Source organism: Micropterus salmoides, unplaced genomic scaffold (genome assembly GCF_014851395.1).
Source record: "Micropterus salmoides isolate LMB-PRFRI ecotype aquatic unplaced genomic scaffold, ASM1485139v1 Ms_hic_scaffold_1, whole genome shotgun sequence".
Classification (NCBI taxonomy): domain Eukaryota; kingdom Metazoa; phylum Chordata; class Actinopteri; order Centrarchiformes; family Centrarchidae; genus Micropterus; species Micropterus salmoides.
The window spans coordinates 59,184,321-59,203,406 of NW_024040040.1; the positions used below are offsets into that span (position 1 = coordinate 59,184,321).

General features: G+C 42.1%; 1 pseudogene; it reads right to left on the bottom strand.

The window, feature by feature from the left end:
• LOC119914444 overlaps nt 1-19,086 on the bottom strand; it is a 101,133-nt pseudogene that overhangs the window by 9,171 nt on the left and 72,876 nt on the right.

Sequence of the window (19,086 nt, forward strand, 5' to 3'; positions counted from 1 at the left end):
GCTGCACCAACACAGTCTCATCCCAGGAGGTCAAATACAGACACTTTGAGAAGTCTGCCAAAGCGTTTGTCTCAAATGTCCAGGGATGACATGGGGCTGGCTGCACGGTGCGCAAAATTTCAATCTGGAGCCTAAATATTAGCTGCTAGCACCATTTGAAAGCCATACTACCATGCGTTAGCTTTAGCCATTATTATGTTGATGCTTAACTGCAGTAAATAAGTAGCGAAATAGCACAATGAATGTATCTTAAAGTAGTGTAGTAAAAGTAATTATTTCTCTCTGAAAAACTAAGAGTAAAAGTAGGATGCATTAAAACTACTCTGACAACTACAATTTACTCAAAGGTTACTTGTAACATGTAACGGAGTAAATGTAACTCGTTATTACACACGTCTGGTAGTTACACATTGCAAGGTGAGACAAGTGATTCTCAACTGGTGCACCTCTGTTAGAGGTAAAACATGTACATATAGACAATTCTTCATCACCAAAACTATTATTAAGAGCGTATTCCAAGTGACATAGGAATATGTTGCACAACTGGATACAAAATAAGCTGAGCCATAAATTATTCAGGAGATGGTACCATAGCTCTTGTTTGTATTTTGTGGCTCTCAGCAATGGATGAGTTTTGTTTTCTCCAATTATTGGTGAAATGGCAGCGATATACACCGATCAGCCATAACGTAATGACCCCTGACTGGTGCAGTGAATGGCATAGATTATCTCGTTATGGCACCTGTCAGTTGGTGAGAGAGAGAGAATAAACTCAGCAAAAAACATCCCTTTTTCAGGACACTATTTTTATTGTAATTCTATACAAGATGTCTGTCTGATAGGGCTGTAGCTAATTTAAGGATGTGATTCCATCAGCTCTAAATTCATTATCAAGTCACAAAGTAACAGAGGACTCCTATGCTAATTTCAGTCCCTCCCAAATCGATCATCTTGTTGATAGTGCTGCAGGCTCGCTGCGAATGACACTCGACTCTGTAGCACCTCTAAAAAGAAAATAATAAAACAGACGGTTAGCTCCATGGTATAATACTGAAACTCGCAAATTAAAACAAATATCGCGGAAACTTGAGAGGAATTGGCGTTCCACCAAACTGGAAAATTCTCGTTTAATTTGGCAAGATAGTCTTAAACTTATAGGAAGGCCCTCCGTAATTCCAGAGCAGCGTACTACTCGTCATTAATAGAGGAAAATAGGAACAACCCCAGGTTTCTATTCAGCACTGTAGCCAGGCTGACAGAGAGTCACAGCTCTATTGAGCCAAGTATTCCCATAGCTCTCAGTAGTTATGACTTCATGAGCTTCTTTAATGATGAAATTCTAACTATTAGAAACAAAATTCACCAAGACCTGCCCTCAACTGGCACCAACTTATCTCCAAACTCAGGAACCTTAGAGCTGTAAAACCAGATATAGTTTAGACTGTTTTGCTTCCCTCAATCTTTACCAACTAACTTCAATAATTTCTTCATCTAAACCATCAACCTGCCTCTTAGACCCCATCCCGACTAGGCTGCTTAAAGAAGTTTTACCCTTAGTCAGCACTTCTATACTAGATATGATCAATCTATCTTTATCAACAGGCTATGTACCACAGTACTTTAAAGTAGCTGTAATTAAACCTCTTCTGAAAAAGCCCAACCTTGATCCAGATGTTTTAGCCAACTATAGACCTATATCTAACCTTCCATTTCTCTCTAAGGTTCTGGAGAAAGCAGTTGCTAAACAGCTGTGTGACTTTCTACAGAGCAATAGTTTATTTGAGGATTTTCAGTCAGGATTTAGAGCTCATCATAGCACAGAGGCAGCACAGGTGAAAATTACTAATGACCTCCTCATTGCAACAGACAAAGGACTTGTCTCTGTACTGGTTTTATTAGATCTTAGTGCTGCATTCAATACCATTGACCATCAGATACATTACAGAGACTGGAACATTTCATTGGTATTAAAGGAACGGCTCTAAGTCCTATTTATCAGATCGATTTCAGTTTGTACATGTTAACGATGAATCCTCCATGTACGCCAAAGTTAGTCATGGAGTTCCACAAGGATCTGTCCTCAGACCAATCCTCTTCACTTATATATGCTTCCTTTAGGCAATATTATCAGGAAACACTCCAAAAACTTTCATTGTTATGCAGATGATACTCAGTTATATCTATCGATCAAGCCAGATGAAACTCATCTGTTAGCCTTACTTCAAATGTGCCTTCAGGATGTTAAAACCTGGATGACCTGTAATTTTCTAATGTTAAACATGGATAAAACTGAAGTCATTGTTCTGGGGCCCAAGCACCTCCGTGACACATTATCTAAAGATATAGTTTCCCTTGATGGCATCGCCCTGGCCTCCAGCACCACGTGAGGAATCTTGGAGTTATCTTTGATCAGGACATGTCGTTTAAGTCTCACATTAAGCAAATTCCAAGGACCGCCTTTTTTCACCTACGTAATATTGCAAAAATCAGGAACATCCTGTCTAAAAATGATGCAGAAAAACTAGTCCATGCATTTGTTACTTCTAGGAGGAATTACTGCAATTCCTTATTATCAGGCTGCTCAAAAAAGTACATAAGACTCTTCAGCTGATTCAGAATGCTGCAGCACGTGTTCTGACAGGAACCAGGAAAAGAGATCACATTTCTCTTGTCTTAGCTTCTCTGCATTGGCTTCCAGTAAAATCCAGAATAGAATTTAAAATCCTTCTTCTCACCTACAAAGCTCTTAATGGTCAGGCACAATCTATCTTAAAGAGTTCATAGTACCTTACTACCCCACCAGAGCACTGCGCTCCCAGATTGCAGGCTTACTTGTGGTTCCTAGAGTCTCCAAAGGTAGAATTGGAGCGTTCAGCTATCAAGCTCCTTTCCTGTGGAACCAGGTTCCAGTTTGGGTTCAGGAGGCAGACACCATCTCCACATTTAAGAGCAGGCTTAAGACTTTCCTCTTTGATAAAGCTTATAGTTAGGACTGGCTCAGGTGAGTCCTGAACCATCCCTTAGTTATGCTGCTATAGGCCTAGACTACCGGGGAATTTCCCATGATGCACGGAGCTCCTCTTCTTTCTCTCCCTCTGTATGCAACCTCATCCCATTATTGCATGTTACTAACACAACTTCTCCCCTTTCCGGTAGTCTTGTGCTTTCTCGTCCCTCTCCTCTCTCCTCCTATCACTTCCTGCAGGTGTTTCTGGCTCTGGAGCTGTGGAGTCTGGATCTGTGGCTGCGGGTCACCTGCTGCCCCCGTGTTCCTGCTGGACACCCTCTGCTACAACTATTGTTACTAATCCTATTGTTGTTGTTTTAATTATAATCATTAACACTACTGTAAATATCTGTACCATAATTCATTCATCTATAGCAACATTACCTTTACTGTCTGTACCTGATTTTAAAGGGTGTAAACAATGTTTTTAGCGCTTGTTCAATGAACCATAAACAATCAATGAAATATGCACCTGTGTATTGGTCGCTAAGACACTAAAGCCTAAACTCCGGCTAAGGCGCTTTACAGCTGCGCCATGGTTGCCGGAGCTAATCGCAGCCATTCTAGTCAATGCTTGTGAGTCCACCAGCTGTGGGCGCAGCGTGTCCCACTCCACAGAGAATACGTAGCAGGTCTATCTTTGCCGCTAGCCGCGTCAAGCAACACAGAGCAGCTCGCACCAGGCAGGAAGTCAGAAAGAGAACGGCAGAGAGAATCCGGTAAATTTTCAAAATGAAACACCCTTTGGAGGCTCCCGATTGTAAAACAATAATAAACACTGTTAAAACGGACACAAAACGAAATCATTTAACTGCAAACACTGATTACCAAATCAACAAAATCTAAACATGTCAGCAAAATCAGGCAGGCAAAATGCTCTGATTCTGTAATGCTCCTCTTGGGAAATGCAGCCTGAAGTTGACGGGACGAAACAGGGTCACATAGAGCTGTGGAGAAAGTAGTAGAAGCACAAACAGGACAAATTAATAACAAGTAGGGCAGGCTACACGCTCCGCTGCTGACACGCTTCTGACACGCTTCCAGTGGACTTTGACCCCAGGCTATGGACGGATAAAAAACCGTGGCAAATCTTTGCACTCTGTCACTGTATTAGAACTACACTTGTGTCAACAACCAGTGAAGAAGTCAATGTGTTAACAGGTAAAAAGTGACAGACATATTCTTTTCTTTCATTTCTGCTCTGTTGAACAAAAGTTACTGTAATGTTAACTTTTAGACGCATCAAATCTGCTTGGGGTGAATTCACTTAGGTCAGACGGAGTTCTTGTGTAGGCTGTGACTTAAATACTATCCAACTGTTCATGTAAATGTGTGATAAAGTAATACCATATCTAATTTCTCTCTCTCTCTCTCTCTCTCTTAGATAAGTTGCAGGTCCAAAGAATGCTATTTGTAGTGTAGATTGGTTCAATCAGAGTGTGTTTTTGCCCAGTACTTTGGCTTGCATATTGTGACGCCCTGTGGGGTCATGTGTGGGCGTGGCCAATATCTATCCCTTGCAGGTGACGAGCTGGAACTGATTGCAGTAACTCCGGGCACCTGGGTTAATTGCCATGTAGAGTATTTGTAAAGCCTTATTCTTATTTTTAGGGTTGATGCTGCTGGGCTGTGGTCACAGACCTCTCTGCTAACTTACTACACTCTGTTTCCCTCCACAGGTTTCTGGACATGCTGTTTTAGTTGTAGTTATTGTTTCTTGCACATTACAACACCCTTACACACATTTTCCATGCATCCATCATCCTGCCCTGACATGACCACTGATGTTCATACACCGTACTTTATCACCTTTACATTGGCTCAAGTCTCATTTTGGCTTATTTTGAGTTAAATAAATATATTTTGTTAAACACTTACCGTGGTGTGTTTCCCTTTTTGTTTTGGCCTTTAGAGCCAGGTCATAACAATATATTGTTTTGAAACAGGCTACTAGAGATAGGTAAAATTAATGGCATTCACACTAGCTAGACTACTGTTTTTCATGGCCAACTACACTATCCCCTTTTCTTTACAGCAAGTAAACGTAGCTGCAGTTCAGCAAGTGACAGTCACAAACAACAACTTATAGTTTTACTATGTATCACTCACTACGCGTGTGTGTGTAGTAACATTGCTTAGCAGCTATTATTCAAGTTGTAAAATATTTTTTAGAAACACTGTTACCCATTATTTTATATGTATGTGTGTATTATATATATATATATATATATATACACACATTTTAAAAACACTTTTGGCGTTTTTTTTAATCGAGGCAGTTACACTGAAGGATATTTTGACACCTCAGAGCTCAACAACTCCCTTAATTTAATAGTTTGCAACACAAATATTTCTGGGTCAAAAGAAAGGTAAGAGTTGAGTGACGTTACATTTATACGTATTCATCTTTTTATGAAAAAAACAGGAGATGGGTTGTTTTGTTTTTTTAAATTAACCCCCCCCCCCCCAACCCCTCGCTGCACTGTGGATTGATTGCAAAGTTTATCACAGTATGAGAAAAAATATTCTCCCACTGTTTATTTTTGAAGTAGTAAATACATAACGTGACATCAAAATCAGCTTTATTTGCAAGGTATTACAGATTGAGACAATAGCGCAATGAAGAGTGCAAAGGATGCAGGAGTAAATTATTATCATAATTATTATGTACATGTTGGATGTGGATGTGATATACAGGTACACATACATGTACACATGTATGCATGTATGTGCGATGGATCATAGTGCAAAGGATGCTGGAATAAATGAGTATTATGTGCAGGTGTTATATACTTGAGGTAGGTGGATTTGGTATACAGTATATACAATATGACAATAAAACAATATGAACAGTATGAACAGCACTGAAATAGAGACTGATGAATGATTGGTACTGGTAACCAGTAAACAGGTGGCTGATTAGAGCCAGATTTACTGAATTATAGCACAGGAATTGTTCCTGTCAGTCAGAAATCAGCTGTTCATCAGAGTGATGGCTTGTAGGAAGAAACTGCTTCTGTGTCTGTTGGTTTTGGCGTACAGTGCTCTATAGCACTTACCAGAGGGGAGAAGCTGGAACAGGTTGTGCCCGGGGTGAGATGGATCTGCAGTGATGTTTCCTGCCTGTTTCCCGACTCTGGAAATGTATAAATCCTGAATGGAGGGCAGGTTGGCACAGATGATCTTTTCTGCAGTCCTGACTGTCCGTTGTAGTCTGCTCCTGTCCTTTTTGGTGGCAGATCCAAACCAGACAGTGATGGAGGTGCAGAGGACACCGAGATGATGGCTGTGTAGAACTGGATCAGCAGCTCCTTAGGCAGGTTGAGCTTCCTGAGCTGGTGCAGGAAGTACATCCTCTGCTGGGCCTTCTTGATGATGGTGTCAGTGTTGGACTCCCACTTTAGGTCCTGGGAAATAGTGGATCCCAGAAACATGAAGGATTCCACAGCAGACACAGGGCTGTTTAGAATGGTGATGGGGGGCAGAATGGGAGGGCTCCTCCTGAAGTCCACGATCATCTCCACAGTTTTGAGCGTGTTAAGCTCCAGGTTGTTCTGACTGCACCACAGAGCCAGCTGATCGACCGTCCGTCTGTAGGTCGACTCATCACCGTTCTGGATGACGCTGAAGTTCGCTGACGATACAACGGTCTTCAAAGGCACCAGTGAGCCCTGTTTCCATCCAGGAGCACTTTCAGGGCAAGACTCATTCCCCCAAAATGCACTACAGAGCGCCACAGGAAGTCATTCCTGCCTGTGGCCATCAAGCTTTACAACTCCTCCCTCTACGTGTCTGACACCCAGGACATGGTTCCAGTAATCCATGTCCTTAGTCTGCTTGTCTTCAGTAAACTTGTTTGCGGGCTTTCTTGTGCATCATGTTTAGAAGAGGCTTACCTCTGGGACGACAGCCATGCGACCAATTTGATGCAGTGTGCGGCGTCTGGTCTGAGTACTGACAGGCTGTTCCCCCCACCCCTTCAACCTCTGCAGCACTGCTGGCAGCATTGTTATGTCTATTTCCCAAAGACAACCTCTGGATATCAAGCTGAGCACGTGCACTCAACTTCTTTGGTCGACCATGGCGAGGTCTGTTCTGAGTGGAACCTGTCCTGTTGAACCGCTCTATGGTCTCTGCCACCGTGCAGCAGGTCAGTTTCACGATCTTGGCAGTCTTCTTATAGCCTCGGCCATCTTTATGTAGGGCAACCATTCTTTATTTCAGATCCTCATTTCTTTGCCATGAGGTGCCATGTTGAACCTTCAGTGACCAGTACGAGGGAGCCTGAGAGCAATAACACCAAACCACACCCGAGACCTTGTAACACTAACAAGTTACATGACACCGAGGAGGCAAAATGGCTAATTGGGCCCAATTTGGACATGGGGTGACAGGGGTGTCCTCACTTTTGTTGCCAGCGGGTCAGACATAAATGGCTGTGTGATGTGTTGTAAAAATTGTTAAAAAAAAGAGGCTGAAGAGGCCATCTCTGGGCTGTCATTTTTTGAGTCAGTGCCTTATTACAGTTGAAGTCAGAAGTTTAAATACACCTCGGTTGAAGTCATTAAACTTTATTTTTAACCACTCCACATATTTCATGTGAACAAATGATAGTTTTGACAAGTCTTCCTCCTATGTGACCTTCCGACTTTTAATTGACAGCAGTTACAATAGCTGTAAAATACAAAAACCACATACATTTTTTCCCAGCTACCCCCACAGACCTCCCTACAGGAATTTCATCTTTCTCACCTTTTTCAACCCTGATGAGTTTGGAGCAGCCTGTAATCCCATTGTGATCACTGCCAGCGATTTGACACTTAACTTTGCCACTCAAATGCGTTTGCTGTGTTTCTTGTGGCCTTACCCTAATTCATTATTACCCATTCAAATGACACCACTCAAATGTTATGAAAGTCTTTGTACAGTACTTGTACATTTACTTTTGTAAATGAATCAAAGATAACTTGCTGACGTGCCAACACTGTTACTTTCTCCTTTCATAATCCTAGACTCTATGCTCAGGGAGTGTCTAACCCAGTGATGAGTATGAAGATGTACTGTATATGTTGTATGTAATTGTGAGTGCGTGAGTGTGAGAAGAACTGACCTGTACCACAGCGTATTCCACCAGTGATGAAAATCCAAAAAGTAGACAGGCAATGAGCCAGATATCAATGGCCTTTACGTAGGAAACCTTTGGTAGCTCTGACGCCAACAGCATACTCTCACTGGACAGAGAGAGTACTGATAAAATACCTAAAACACACAGAAGTTAATACGTTAATGTTACCATGTGTGAATAATTATTTCCAGATAAGCAACATTCGTGAAAATTAAATCTACCTAGAGAAAAAAGAAAAAGGGGGATAGTGGTTAGGGTTGGGTATCGTTTAAAATTTTACAATCCCAGTACCAAACGAGTACCCTTAAAGTGATTCAGATAACAATGGAGTACTTCATTTGATACCTTGCGTAAAATGCCACATGTTAAAGCCATAGTAAATTATTGGTATTATTATTTTTATTGTTGTTATGGACACACAAGGTAATCTATTTTGTTTTCTATTTTTTTTTTTCCCCAATAACTGTTATATAAAATATTGGGAAATTGTATCAGATCGCTCCTCATCCTAATTAGGTCATCCACACTAGAAGTATCATCAGAGGAAGGACGATAGCTTGGAAGTTTTTTTTGTATTTGAATGAGAGAGGAGTAAAACAGTTAAGTGGTCACTAAGTTGTTGAAAATGAATTTAAGTAAACAACGGAGGTAGTGGTGAGTACCTACACCTACACCAAAAAGACAGTAAGAAGTAGAAAACGAGAAAGGACTTGCTTAAACAAGTCACTAAACTACACTAAAGAGTCTAAAGAAGCAAACAGGAGAAGAGAGGCTGCACATCCAGCTGACAATACCGACTAAATCTGATATCAGCTGCAGCTGCAGTTGTAGGCTCCATGAGTAAAATCAGCTGATGAGCTGCAGCGCCACAAAAGCGTTGAATTAATATGATAGAATGGAGTGATTTTTTGCACCGTTCTGGTTACAAAATGTATCAAATGCAGTACTCAACTGTAGACTTTTTTATACTACTCAGTACTGGGCTATTTCTGTGATACCTTAAAGAAATCGAGTAGCGATATCCATTCCTAACAGTTGTTGGTTTATAGCAATGATGTGTTTGGTGTGGTAATGTTACCATGCAACATACCATCAACTACACTGTGGAAATGCATAATAAGTAGGGGTGTGAAGAGTGAAAATGTGACAATTTCTAACAGTGGTTGGTTAATAGCACTGATGTCTTTGGTGTGTTTATGTTACCATGCAACATACCAGCAACTACATTGTGGAAATGCATAATAATTAGGGGTGTTAAAAATGAAAATGTGACGAAATTGCTTGTAAGGTTAAAAGCTGTCTTGCGAGACTCACAAAATTGACATTTTTCACACGCTGGCACAATCAACGCTGTCATGGAGAATCAACTCTGCTCAGCAGCTGATGCGACACCGGCGTGAGGGAGTACAAAAAAACACCTTCTGTCACTTTTTAATGATAGATGGTGACCTTTGACCTATTAAGCCTTAATTTTGGACTCCATCTAACATATTCCCCAGCCTAAATCTAAAATGCAGCATTGGTAAATGTTTGATAAAGAGCATATCAACGTCTGATCCTTCTCGCCACCTGTATTACACAGACAACCAAAATAATAAAATAAGCTTAATTACGTGTATCCTCTCAAGGACTCTTTTAGACAATTTGTTCCAAATGTAAAATAGTGTTGATCCTGACACAGGATAAAAGCTGTACGTGCGGACACACTGAGCTCCATCAGCAGAAGTCTGCCTCTGCTGTTTATTTGAAACAAGAACTGACTTTACAACAAAAAAAGTTGAGTCAGAAGAGGTCAAGATGTTAGCCATGAGAAAAAAACATAAAACAGTATAAACAATACGTACATACAAAACAGGGCTGGAAACGTGCCTATGCCACTTCCCAAGCAAAGGTTGTGATCTATAAAAAACAAACATGGTGGGAAAATGTGCGGTCCTGTAAGTAAACTCTGAACCATGTGTACGCACATAAAGAGGAGAAATGAGAAACGGTGACTCACATGGCAGAAGGATGAAACTGTTTGAAATGAGGAGGCCTACTATTGTGTAAAATAAAACGAAATATTACTCTGAGTATTATAGGCTTAAAGGCTTTCTGAATAAACACAATTTAAGATAATTTACAGCGCACAAAAAGATCCAGATTTAGGATAATAAACACAAGAGATATAAGGAGACATCTGTTTCTGCAAAAGAACGCCTCAAATATGCTGTACAGTGTAATCACGAATCATTAATTAATACTTGCAGGTAGTGCAATTTATTCTTATAAATAAAGTGAACAGGAAAACAAATTACATTTAAATTGATGCCGTTTTCAATGTGTCAGACGAACAAATACGAGAGCGTAGTTTCATATATTGTTATCACGTGTTCGTTGTGTTATTGAGCCAAACGCTGTGAGCTAGCTTGTGGATGTGATGCTCTGCTTGTAAAAACACATTATGGAAATATAACACTATTTTATGTCATTTAGAACAAATCATATTTCTTTTAACTCATCAGCAGCCTCATTAAGTGAGTGGACTGTTTGTGTAGGTTAAATAAATGTTTAAAAACAAGCGGAATGCTTTTGGTTTGTTCTCTTTTCAAACGGGGGAATCTAAATTAGTAATTAGTTATTTTTTATATTAGTTTCTGTTGTGTAGTTTTATCTACATTTATTCTATATTTGAGCAAGGACAGTGTCCGTTTTCAACTCCGGTTCTGGCATTAGAACCGGACAACTCCATAGAACACGAGGTGTCGCCAGAACCGAACAACGTTGTGAAGGAAAACATTCATGCGTCACCAACCCCAGGCGACACAGATGACGAGGAAAATATTCAACCTTTGTCGCCAGAACCGACCAACTCCACAATGTCTAAAGAGCAGTGGGCGGAGGTTAATGCCCCGTCTCCCTCTTATGTCTCTCCAGCAAACAGAATGGGACAATAAACATAAAATTTCTCGAGCAATTTTTGAAGGGGACACAAATAATTCAGCCAAAATTTTACTGGTAGGCCTATAGGATACATGTACACAGAGAGAGTCTTACTACTATTTTTCAGGCCAACAACACAAAGCAATAGTTGTTTGAATGTGACTTAAGTTCACCAAGCGGTCATATTATCCTAAATAACTTGTGTCCTCTAGGCTACATAGTAATTTATGTTTCTTCTGGGATAGAGGAGAATATATATTTATTATACACACACACACAGTACAGGCCAAAAGTTTGGACACACCTTCTCATTCAATGCGTTTCCTTTATTTACATTGTAGATTCTCACTGAAGGCATCAAAACTATGAATGAACACATTCTTATGTACTTGAAATAAATTACTTGTGAAATAACTGAAAACATGTCTTGTATTCTAGTTTCTTCAAAGTAGCCACCCTTTGCTCTGATTACTGCTTTGCACACTCTTGGCATTCTCTTGATGAGCTTCAAGAGGTAGTCACCTGAAATGGTTTTCCAACAGTCTTGAAGGAGTTCCCAGAGATGCTTAGCACTTGTTGGCCCTTTTGCCTTCACTCTGCGGTCCAGATCACCCCAAACCACTCAGTACGCCACCCAGCTTCTGGTACAGGCCATGGTTATTTCTCGCATCGACTATTGCAGTGCCCTCCTAGCAGGTCTTCCAGCTTGTGCGGTGAAACCCTTACAAATGGTTCAGAACGCAGCAGCGCGTCTGTTTTTTGATCAGCCCGAGAAGACTCATGTCACTCAATTACTCAGTGACCTCCACTGGCTCCCCGTGGCCTCCAGAATCAAATTCAAGTCACTAATGCTTGCATACAGAGTGACTACCGGGTCTGCACCCATCTACCTAAACTCCATAATACAAACTTACGTTCCTTCTCGCCCGCTACGCTCCTCCAGCGAACGCTGCCTGGCTCTGCCATCCCTTCACACAAAGCAATCCCAGTCCCGGCTATTCTCATCCGTGACACCACGATGGTGGAACGAGCTACCACACGCCATCAGAGCAGGGGCGTCCCTCTCTAACTTCAAGAACCTCTTGAAAACTCATCTCTTCCGAGAACCTTCCTAACCTCTAACATGCACTTCCTGTGCTCTTCTTCTATCCCCTACAATGATCTTGTTTTGATTGCACTTTTTGTTAACTCTTACTTCCTTCCCTAGGTATCTACCCCATTGATGTGATATGTACTGTGAGCTCTTACTAGTATGTATTGTCAGTTGTAGATCTGTAGTTGATGCTCTGTTGATGCTTGTATGTTGTTCCTCAAATGTAAGTCGCTTTGGATAAAAGCGTCAAATGAGTAAATGTAAATTGGGTTCAGTTCCGGTGACTGTGGAGGCCAGGTCATCTGGCGCAGCACTCCATCACTCTCCATCTTGGTCAAATAGCCCTGGAGGTGAGTTTGGGGTCATTTTCCTGTTGAAAAATAAATGATGGTCCAACTAAATGCAAACCGGATGGGATGGCATGTCGCTGCAGGATGCTGTGGTAGAAATGCTGGTTCAGTATGCAATTTTGAATAAATCCTCAACAGTGTCACCAGCAAAGCTCCCCCACACCATCACACCTCCTCCTCCTCCATGCTTCACAGTGGGAACCAGGCATGTAGAATCCATCCGTTCACCAAGACACGGCTGTTGGAACCAAAGATCTCAAATTTGGACTCGTCAGACCAAAGCACAGATTTCCACTGGTCTAATGTCCATTCCTTGTGTTTCTTGGCCCAAACAAATCCCTTCTGCTTGTTGCCTCTCCTGAGCAGTGGTTTCCTAGCAGCTACTTGACCATGAAGGCCTGATTCGTGCAGTCTCCTCTTAACAGTTGTTCTAGAGATGGGTCTGCTGCTAGAACTCTGTGTGGCATTCAGCTGGTCTCTAATTTGAGCTGCTATTAACCTGCGATTTCTGAGGCTGGTGACTCGGATGAACTTATCCCCAGCAGCAGAGGTGACTCTTGGTCTTCCTTTCCTGGGGCGGTCCTCATGTGAGCCAGTTTCATTGTAGCGCTTGATGGTTTTTGCGACTGCACTTTACTAAGTTTTCGCAATTTTCCAGACTGACTGACCTTCATTTGTTAAAGTAATGATGGCCTCTCGTTTCCCTTTACTTAGCTGATTGGTTCTTGCCATAATATGATTTCTAACAGTTGTCCAATAGGGCTGTCGGCTGTGTATCAACCTGACTTCTGCACAACACAACTGATGGTCCCAACCCCATTAATAAGGGTAAAAATTTCACTAATTAACCCTGACAAGGCACACATGTGAAGTGAAAACCATTTCACGTGTTTACCTCATGAAGCTCATTGAGAGAACACCAAGGGTTTGCAGCGCTGTCAAAAAAGCAAAGGGTGGCTACTTTGAGGAATCTAAAATATAAGACATGTTTTTAGTTATTTCACACTTTTTTGTTAAGTACATAATTCCAAATGTGTTCATTCATAGTTTTGATGCCTTCAGTGAGAATCTACAATGTAAATAGTCATAAAAATAAAGGAAACGCATTATATGAGAAGGTGTGTCCAAACTTTTGGCCTGTACTTTATGTATGTATGTATGTATGTATGTACAGTGGGTACGGAAAGTATTCAGACCCCTTTAAATTTTTCACTCTTTGTTTCATTGCAGCCATTTTCCAAAAATCAAAAAAAATCATTTTATTTCTCAGTAATGTACACTCAGCACCCCATCTTGACAGAAAAAAACAGAAATGTAGAAATTTTTGCAAATTTATTAAAAAAGAAAAACTGAAATATCACATGGTCATAAGTATTCAGACCCTTTGCCGTGACACTCATATTTAACTCAGGTGCTGTCTATTTCGTCTGATCATCCTTGAGATGGTTCTACACCTTCATTTGAGTCCAGCTGTGTTTGATTATACTGATTGGACTTGATTAGGAAAGCCACACACCTGTCTATATAAGACCTTACAGCTCACAGTGCATGTCAGAGCAAATGAGAATCATGAGGTCAAAGGAACTGCCTGAAGAGCTCAGAGACAGAATTGTGGCAAGGCACAGATCTGGCCAAGGTTACAAAAAGATTTCTGCTGCACTTAAGGTTCCTAAGAGCACAGTGGCCTCCATAATCCTCAAATGGAAGACGTTTGGGACGACCAGAACCCTTCCTAGAGCTGGCCGTCCGGCCAAACTGAGCTATCAGGGGAGAAGAGCCTTGGTGAGAGAGGTAAAGAAGAACCCAAAGGTCACTGTGGCTGTGCTACAGAGATGCAGTCGGGAGATGGGAGAAAGTTGTAGTAAGTCAACCATCACTGCAGCAATCCACCAGTCGGGGCTTTATGGCAGAGTGGCCCGACGGAAGCCTCTCCTCAGTGCAAGACACATGAAAGCCCGCATGGTGTTTGCTAAAAAACACCTGAAGGACTCCAAGATGGTGATACATAAGATCCTCTGGTCTGATGAGACCAAGATAGAACTTTTTGGCCTTAATTCTAAGCGGTATGTGTGGAGAAAACCAGGCACTGCTCATCACCTGTCCAATACAGTCTCAACAGTGAAGCATGGTGGTGGCAGCATCATGCTGTGGGGGTGTTTTTCAGCTGCAGGGACAGGACGACTTGTCGCAATCGAGGGAAAGATGAATGCGGCCAAGTACAGGGATATCCTGGACGAAAACCTTTTCCAGACTGCTCTGGACCTCAGACTGGGCCGAAGGTTTACCTTCCAACAAGACAATGACCCTAAGCACACCGCTAAAATAACGAAGGAGTGGCTTCACAACAACTCCGTGGCTGTTCTTGAATGGCCCAGCCAGAGCCCTGACTTAAACCCAATTGAGCATCTCTGGAGAGACCTGAAAATGGCTGTCCACCAACGTTTACCATCCAACCTGACAGAACTGGAGAGGATCTGCAAGGAGGAATGGCAGAGGATCCCCAAATCCAGATGTGAAAAACTTGTTGCATCTTTCCCAAAACGACTCATGGCTGTATTAGATCAAAAGGGTGCTTCTACTAAATACTGAGCAAAGGGTCTGAATACTTATGACCATGTGATATTTCAGTTTTTCTTTTTTAATAAATTTGCAAACATTTCTACATTTCTGTTTTTTTTCTGTCAAGATGGGGTGCTGAGTGTACATTACTGAGAAATAAAATGAACTTTTTTGATTTTTGGAAAATGGCTGCAATGAAACAAAGAGTGAAAAATTTAAAGGGGTCTGAATACTTTCCGTACCCACTGTATGTGTATGTATATATATATATATATACAACACACACACACACACACACACACACACACACACACACACACACACACACACACACACACATCCACTGTCAACCGCTTATCCTGCGTACAGGGTCGCGGGGGGCTGGAGCCAATCCCAGCTGATATATTAGATATTTAAGGCAGCACCAACTGATCTGCCACTTAACATCATAATGCGCAAAACCCAAAACAACGGTAGATCTACGGTATCAGGCAGGGCTGGATTGGTAATCTGGCATACCGGGCAAATGCCCGGTTGGCCGCCACAATTTTGGGGCCGGTGTATCGAAAATTATGTATTTCTATAACTGTTGACCGGCCCATAAAGCAGCCCATTGGGTGATTTTCTATACTGACACCCAATCATATATCTTACTAGCCCCGGCCCCCTCTGCTCTCTGTTCCTTGCGTTATGCCCTTCCCCTGCACCAAAAAAAAAATCTTCAGAGGAGGCCGCCAAATGCGCGAAAACAACTGACAGGCACAGGCACCTGAAGGAGTAAAGGAGAGCTGTGGCCGCTGCCAGGCAGAGGAGGAGGTGCCTGAGTCAGGAGAGTAGAGGTGAAGCGGTAAGCATGAGTAGCTCAACATGTAGGGAGGAAGGGTCATTTACACTGGGTACGCTGGGGACATGTAGGCTACCACCAACGGCGTCGCCAGGTCATTTTTCCGGGGGCCCCGGATGTTTTGACTGTGGCCCCAAATGTAACTCAACAACAACATAAAAAATATTCCAGCCTGTCTTGCAGCTCTTCAAAGAGCGGAAGCTACTACATTTAGAGAGAGAGAGAAAGCGAGAGAGAGAGAGCGCATTGCTCACAGCTTCAGGGCTTGTCCGCGACTACTAATTTGTCCCGAGCAAAATAGTGATCAAAACATTTAAATATAAATGTTGTCGGTCAGCGTCTAGTCAATGTGCTTACACAAACGGTCAACAGTCGCTGCAAAGTAGTGAGAGAATAACGACCCCCTCACTCTCTTTGCTGTCTCTGCCCCCCTCACTCTGTTTGACTGTCTCTCTGCTCCAGGATGCTTAATTCCCTCTGAAGCGGCTGTGAGCTGCACTTTATCAGAGGTGCTGAAGTGAACGTGTTTTCAGTTTCAGTTTTCTACCTCTGATGAAGAGCAGTGAGTTCGGCTCGTCCAGTACAGTCCCAGACGGGCTCTGTGTATGTCAGACGGTCTGAAGGGGGTAGCAGCCTACTACCACATCAGCAGAGCAATAACGCAGGGTAAATTTTGTTAAATTATAATGACTTCATTCTCATTATATCTAATATTATAACTCAAATTAATATTCTGCAAATGTCAGACAACACAGATATGTGGGAGAGATTTTTAAAGTGCAGAAAGCGCGTCAGTTCAATATTTTCAACTCAAGCGAGAAATTTGCATGACGCTGAGTTGTGATAGCCTATCAACGTTGAGATTGTCCGTTCGTCACCTACAGCTTCAGAGCGTTGTGTGAAGAGGGCCAGGCAGAGCGGGCGATTGAAAATCTGCAGGCCGACTGAGAGCTGCTAAACTTTCGGACTGAGAGCTGCTAAACTTTCGGACAAATAAACACCCGTGGTCGGACTGGGTTTTCCTCTGACTACTACGCGATTTGCTCGAGGGAGGAGCTTGGAGAAAACTGCTTTTTTTAAATTAGCTTTTCACTTTAGTTTTTAGGATTACAACATTGATTTAGCTAGTGCTATCTACTGGACCACTGTGCTGGAATCAAGATAACAATCACTAGTCCTCCCAGCCAAGAGTAGTGTCACAAAGTAGATTTGACAACTATAAAAGAGTAGATTTAACAACTATGAAATTAGACAGGTTCTAAATGCGCAGACCCGTGTCATTCCCTCAGTGAGGGATTTAACCGTACTTCTGAGGACCTCGTTTTCTGCCGTGAGCTCAACCACCTATTTCTGGGTGAACCCCTGGTTGATAAGGCTTGATAGGTAAAAGTCACAGAAGGTGTAATCAAGTGAACCCACTCTCGCACGTCCCTACAGTTGTGACCTAATGGTACCAATGCTAACTGGTGCAGTAATAATCATGGCTACAGTATATAATCATGTAAAGACTGAGGCGCAAAATGATTGCAACCAATCATGTAATGCACAGCAGAGTTAAGGGCAGGTAGACTTTTAAAAAACGTGAATGTGAACATATGAGTTCTCCTTAAATGATGATGTTAGTCTTGTAATATTACAACATTTTTCTGGTCAGAGGCACAGATATGTGGAAGTTGAAATATGAAATATATTCTGAATGTAGAGAAATAATGCTGAAACACAAGCTATCAAAGTCAAGATAAAATCAATTGTAAAATAAATATATACTAATATAACATAATCATTTCTTAAGTAGACTGCATTCTATTGGATTGTCTTGTAAATTCACATTATAATTAGTTGTTGTTGTACATAACATTACAAACACACACAGGTGAAACACATCAGGGTAATCAGGGAAGACAAAGAAAAGAAGTATAGCTCAATAAAGAATACAGAGATGGATGATATCAAAGTAAAACATGCAACAACACATGGAACAGGAACATTTGTAACTAACAAAACCTAATTGAGGACACAGAGGCAGGGAGTGATAAACACTAACACACTGGTAAGAGTCTAAACAAGAAAACAGGAAATAATAACACCTTAACCCATAACCATGACAGAACCAGCAGACCGAGCAGGTCATGAGGTTGACCTATCTGACTGAGGCGTTCAGGGTATCAGCCGGGGGGCTGAGAACAAGGGCAGAAACCCTTCGGAGGCTGGGCAGGTGGCTAACAGCGAAGACCAAAACCCTCTTGTGGCCAGCGATAAAGGCGAGACACCTCTGGAGGTCAAGCAGATGACATGAGCAGCTGGAATGGTGAACAGTTAACACAGGAAACAAAACGGGAAAGCTGATGGAGCCATAGAAACAATGGGGCACTGAGGCACAGCAGAGACAAGGGGTATATGTGGCGACAGTTCCGCAGGCGCAGACGGGGCAAGGATTAGCTGCAGCATGACAGACAGGTAACTGCTATGCAGCTCAGCGGTGCGAGGTGTCGCCCGGGCAGCCAAATGGACACGGTGGACAGCAGTTAGTTGGGCATCCAACAGGGAACTAGGGAACAGGTGTCGGTCGGACTACGAACTGGATGCGTGCCTGCCCGCTGACTGGACACGTGGAGCAGGAGTCAGTCAAGTCACCGACAGAGAACCAGGAGCAGTTGTGGGTCGGGCCACTGATGGAGAACCAGGAGCAGGTGTCAGTGGGACCACCAACTGGACATGTGGAACAGGAGTTGGTCAGACCACCAATGTAGTGCCAGAAACAGGGGTTGGTCAGGCCACCGGCGGAGAACCAAGCAACATAGTCTCTAGAGCGCTGGCTAGCTGAGGCTTCTGGGGCACTCACCAGCTGAGTCATTCTATGAAACGGGTGCCATTTGGGTCCGCAACACTTAATGAGATGCATAAGTTACAAAAAATTTCCCAAAATGTGTTTCCAGAGATTAAAGCTATTAATTCAAGTGTTGTTGTTAGCATAAGATATAAAAAGAATACTATTACTAAAGAGTAACATACTATTCGTAATAGTTTTTTCTTAGTACATGGCCTATTTCACATGTCCGTACTGACCAACAAGAGATTTGCATCTAAAATATTGCCAAATAAGTTTAATATTTTTTTCAAACCATAATTATTTTCAGGATTGTATTTGTATCCGTGTTTACATAAAATATACATAAATTTTAAAAA